We start from the raw sequence: 5,587 nt of genomic DNA on the forward strand, positions 1-5,587 counted from the left end.
GAAAACAGGCAATCTATTAGCTTTCATCTTTATAAAAAAACTACAGTAAAAAAAATATTTAAAAGGAAATCGAAAACATCCACTTTGATGCCGTTGCTAGGATCCCCTTTTTTATTATGCAGCGCAGCTCCTGTGCCCTGTGATCTGGGGACCTCCAGTGTCTCTCAGGCATAGCTGATGATCACAGGTACCCCATGAATGGAAAAGACCCAGCAAGAATACAAACGATCACAAGCCTCATTTCTTTTCTTTCTGCTTTATGACACTGTGGTGCTGCAAACAAAGCACGTGAAAAATTATTTACTTTTTGGTTCAGGTATATTCATTTGATGTCAGCACATCAGAAAAATCTTCTGATCACTGGACTCATCAGACATGGAAAAAGGCATTTACGGTACCACGTGAGCCAGCTGATGGTCCTGAAATTTCTGGGGGATGCTCTTACAGTAATAAGGAATTACCAGATCACATAAAAGCATTTATACCAATGCATGAAAGGATTATACAATAGGATAGCTTCTTTATGTGGCCCTTAGTCTGCTGCTGTTACTGTGGTGGGAGGCATTGGGTAGACACCTGGGGGAATGCACACAACCTTCTTGGAGACTATGTAATACAGTCTCTAATGCGAATTCCCACCTACCTTTAGGGCAAGCTCTTCAAAGGCTGGTGGCAGCAACAAGATGATTTACAAGACCTAGTGCAGAAATAGCAGTAGTGACTATGTCCTGCTGAGCATTCTAGGAAGTCCCTATGATAGTCTCTTTACATATATTTCCTGCAATCTAAGAAGAAGGGAATCTCTAATTCAAGGAAATTCTATCATCCATTATACAAATGCATAGTTGAGATTCAATGACTGAATGATTCTTCTGAGACCACACAGCTAATAAATGGAGGAAATGGGATATGAACTCGATTCTGTCCATTTCCTAAGCTTGTACTCATTTCACTATTCACCATATTCCAGAAAGGAAGAAACTGTCAAGCTCTGTTTCCTGGAAACAGAAGACATTGTAGGATTGACAAATGAATATGTTTGATGCTTCATGGTGATCTCTTCCCAAAGCTTAAAGGTTTTGAAGGGATAAAAAATATGTCTAGTCCTCTATATACCCCAAATATCCTAAGAGCAAAAGGTTACTGGATTACCAGAGTCAAGGACTTATCTTTTAACTTTCTCTTCTGGAGATAGTTTACAGCTCAGATAAGGAGGAATTGTTTTCTGCCCGGGGAAGTCTAAAGAAAGGACCAAAGGTATCCAATTTAGAGGTATAATTTGAACAGCTATAGAGAAAACAGAAAAACAAAACGAAACAAAACAAAAACATGGAATGGTAGCAAGAAAAGTTCCTAGTCTTAGTTTCTTTACTTACTATATACCTCTGGAAACTTTCTGAGCATCTATATTTCGTACTGTACAATGAAAATGAAAATAATAATATTGGCTCACAAGATGGTTAATAAGTGAGATGTGATAGTATAATTTGATAACAATAAAGTGTAATACAAATGTTAGTTACTGTTATTTTAATTTTGATACCATTTTATTGTATTAATATAACATCTGTCTTATGGCTAGGCATGAAAGTATCAAGGAGACCAAGGAGAGCAGAGTTGACGAAGAAAACATAGCTGTAGAAGAATATAAAATTCTAACTCATCTCATTAACAACTTAAATAATATAATTAATTTGTTTTTCCATAAACCAGATTGATGTGGCAAATATCACATTTCACCAGGAAAATATCACTAACTTCCTGGGTCTGCAACAGTGCCATGAATGTTCAGCATTGCTATGGTCTCTTGAAAAAAAGTATATTATTTATGAAATGCTCTTTAAGCAGAGAAGAATATCATTAGCATTTTTATACCTGGGTTTCCTGCTCCTCTCAAAAGAAATACATATTCTTTAAAGCATGTTTCTAGAAAATACTTCCAATGTAAATAGAATTTTAGGTTTGTTTCTTTTCAGTACCCCTTTCTACTGTTCTCTGATGGAAAGCTCTAAAAGATAATCCTTTTAAGTTGAAAAAAGATATTCCCTGAGAAAGCAAAGCTTTCTCTAGTAAAAGCTTTAATTTAAGACAGGAAACTGTTGCTTTCCTAGGTAAGTTTTAGAGAGAGCTAAAGCACACATTCATTTGGAACATGGATGTGGTTTTTTATATATGGGGGCTTTGTCTCAGATAGAATGTACTCTTGAGCTGGCCTCGATCTACTAATTCTTAGATTCAGAGTGTCTCAGAATTTTAGAATCTACTGCTCAGCGGATTTAGAGGCCACACTGTTCTTCCATTCATCTGAAATTTAAACTCCCTCTACAGTATCTGACCAGTGACTGGCCAATTTATGCTCAAACTCACCCAGAGATAGGACACTGGTCCATACATGTATCCATTCATTCATACTAGATGCACCCTTTGCCACATACCTAACATTAATGTGAGACTATAGGGAACACAAAATAAGGAGAGGATATGTTCTTTGAATTAAGGTCAGTTGGCCTCTAGTTCCATATAAACAATTAAAAACGACTCAAAGACTTCCTTCAATTTCATGTGATCTGAAATTCACATGAATATAATTCAAATAATAAGAGTGATCCTATTATTTCCTTCTAATTCAGCACACACTTACACTTAACAATTGCCTCCTACCTGCCTACAGCCATGCTTTAAGCTCTCGCATGCATTTTCTTAAGTATACCTTTCATCAGACATACTAATTTTATCTGAATAACTACAGATTATTCTGTCCCTACTTCTACTACACTCCCAGAAATGGTCAACACCAATGTGGTTGAACAGTATAGCAATATTGTCTCATGGTTTCTCCTGCTTTCACTGATATCTGTGCTCCTCATTCACTAAGGGGTTTACACATCATCAACATAAGATTTGGGGGCCCTATATCTGTTCCCTTCCTTACCTGCCACATCTCTCACTACAGTTTAACCCTTTCTCAATGGTCAGTCTCATCCATTGTACTCAAGCCTTCAAGTCCTCTCTAGTCACCAAGTGTTCTCTTCTGACCGTCTCCTTCATGGTTCGTGACCCTCATTCTCTTCTTCCCACCATCCTGGAAGTTACTGCTTTCCCACACTTACCAAGAACCCAGCTTCCCTTCTCAAACTAGCCCTCTCCTCACTGTGACCACTTTCACTATCAAAGCTGAAGACCACTTGCCTCTCAGGAACTGAGTCGAAGTTTAGCCCCAGGGGGAGGGCCTCTGGCTCTGTTGTCAGGGATATATTTCCCAGCAATTAAATAAGACTTCAGGTGTATCATTTAACACCTTTGATCTCCCCTTTAAATTATCTTTTTACCTTTGATAACACACATACACATAATCCTTTCGCTGGAAAAAGTCTTCACTTGAACTGCCCCCTGCCCTTTAAAACTACTCAAATTCTCCCCTTTTTACATGTTTGTTTTCTGCCATCATAGCAAGGAAGTTCTCTGGAATTGCCCACAAACACAGTGGCCACTCTCAGTGCCCGTTCTTATTTGCTTCTGATATGCATTTTAAAGAGCTAATTACCCGTACTTATTGAACCTTTCCATTGAATTTCCCAAACAACTTTTCTTCCTCTTTTTTTCAGTGTCCCACTTCCATTTTTTCTGTCTCTTCAGTACAAAACAGAAATACTCATATGATTACAATAACCCCAGGTATTCAGCTTTTATGATTTGCATTGCATTTTACAAATAAACATGATTTCATTTGATCCACACACAACTTTAAGAGTGTGTAATATTTCCACTTACAGATGACAGAATTAAGTTTCAAGGGGGTTAAGTAATTTTCTTAACATCTATGCCAAGGCTTGAGTGTATATTTTATCTTCTACCTCTACACTTTCTTCCTAGTCATTCCCATATAGTATTAAGTACCATTTATATGCTGATGAAAAAAAAAAAAGTTATTATCTCTAGCCCAGATCTCTGTGTTAAAGACAAAGCTTATATACAATTTGCCCAGTTGACATTTCTGCTTAATGCCTCAGGGGATCTCAACTTTATAATACTAAATTCTTGATTCTTCTCCTTTGTCTCATCTTAACTTTTTTCACACACAAGAATGCAAACTTGTTTCTTCCTCCATTTTCTCTCTCAGCAAATGTCACCACTATTTGCTCATTTGTCTGCTCAAGCCTACAACCTAGAAGTCATCTTGATTTTTTCTTTTCCTTCATTCCTCTATCCCCAATAGTTATCAAGTTTTATTAATTCTTTCTTCAAATGAAATCTGTCAACTGTCCATTTTGCTCCGTCTCTAATGCTTTCACCTTAGCTAGGATAGATTTGCAACTGATCTACCCACTTTCTTTCTTGTATTGCCCCATCTGCTCTCTATACAAAAGCCAGAATGAGGCTTTTACAAGTACAATGGATCCTATAACTTCTTTGTTTAAAGTCCCTAAATGGTTTCCATCTGGATAAGTGCATGATGTGGCCTCGATATACTTCTAATTTATCTTTTACCCTTCGTCCCTGACTCACCAGGATAGAGATGTTTCCCTTTTTTAGTTCTTGGTGTATTCTAAATTCTCCCTGGTCTCTGGGTGTACACAGGTGCTATCTCTCCTACTTCGACCTCCCAACCCCAAAACTCTTTGAATGGAAGGTCTCAGTTTAGATGTTTAGATCCTGATTGAGAAAACTTTCTTAATGTTACTCTCTAAGGTAACCACTGGTCCCCATCACCAATTTTCTCTCATAGCATCCTCTTTGTTTCTTTCCTAAGAAAGTTTATAGCTATATTTTATTTATTATTTCATACTAGATTTTAAGTACTATGAGAACAGGTACTATGTCTGTATTTTGTTCACTTCTCTATGTCTAGCTTTTAGCATGACGCAGAGCACACATATGAGTTGTTTAGGGATGCAGTAACAAAGTACCAAAAACTGGGTGGCTTAAACACCAGAAATGTATTGTCTCACAGTTCTGGAGGCTGAAAGTCTGAGATCAAGGTCTTGGAAGGGTTGGTTCCTTCTGAGGGCTGTGAGGAACAATGTATTCTATGCCTCTCCCCTAAGAGGTTCTTTAGCAATCTGGCATTCTTTGGCTTGCAGAAGAATCACCCTGATCCCTGCCTCCATCTTTACATGGCATTCTCCATATGTATATATCTGTGTTTCCAATGTCCTCTTTTTATAAAGACACCAGTCAAAATTGATTAGGGTCCATCCTAATGACCTCATCTTAATTTAACTAATTACATGTGCAATGACCCTATTTCCAAATGAGGTCACACTCTGAGGTACTAGGAGTTAGAATATCAACATATACATTTTCTTGAGGGGGGAGGGGAGATACAGGTCAACACATAACAGCACATGAAGGTGTTTGATAAATACTGAAAGCTAGGAAGTAATAAAAGTAGCATTTGAACCCATGTCTATCTATCAAACATTAAGTCCATCTTCTAACCCCTGATCTCTACAGGTCCTCTTTTCCCTCCTCTGATGATCTGCATCTTGGGCCTTAATTCTCAAATCTCATCCATGTCAAACAGAATCTGAACACAGTACTAAAACCATGATATCTAGATCTGCCTGGAACCCAGAATCAAAGATTT

This window comes from Neophocaena asiaeorientalis, unplaced genomic scaffold, assembly GCF_003031525.2.
Source record: "Neophocaena asiaeorientalis asiaeorientalis breed wild unplaced genomic scaffold, Neophocaena_asiaeorientalis_V1.1 scaffold153, whole genome shotgun sequence".
Taxonomy (NCBI): Eukaryota; Metazoa; Chordata; class Mammalia; order Artiodactyla; family Phocoenidae; genus Neophocaena; species Neophocaena asiaeorientalis.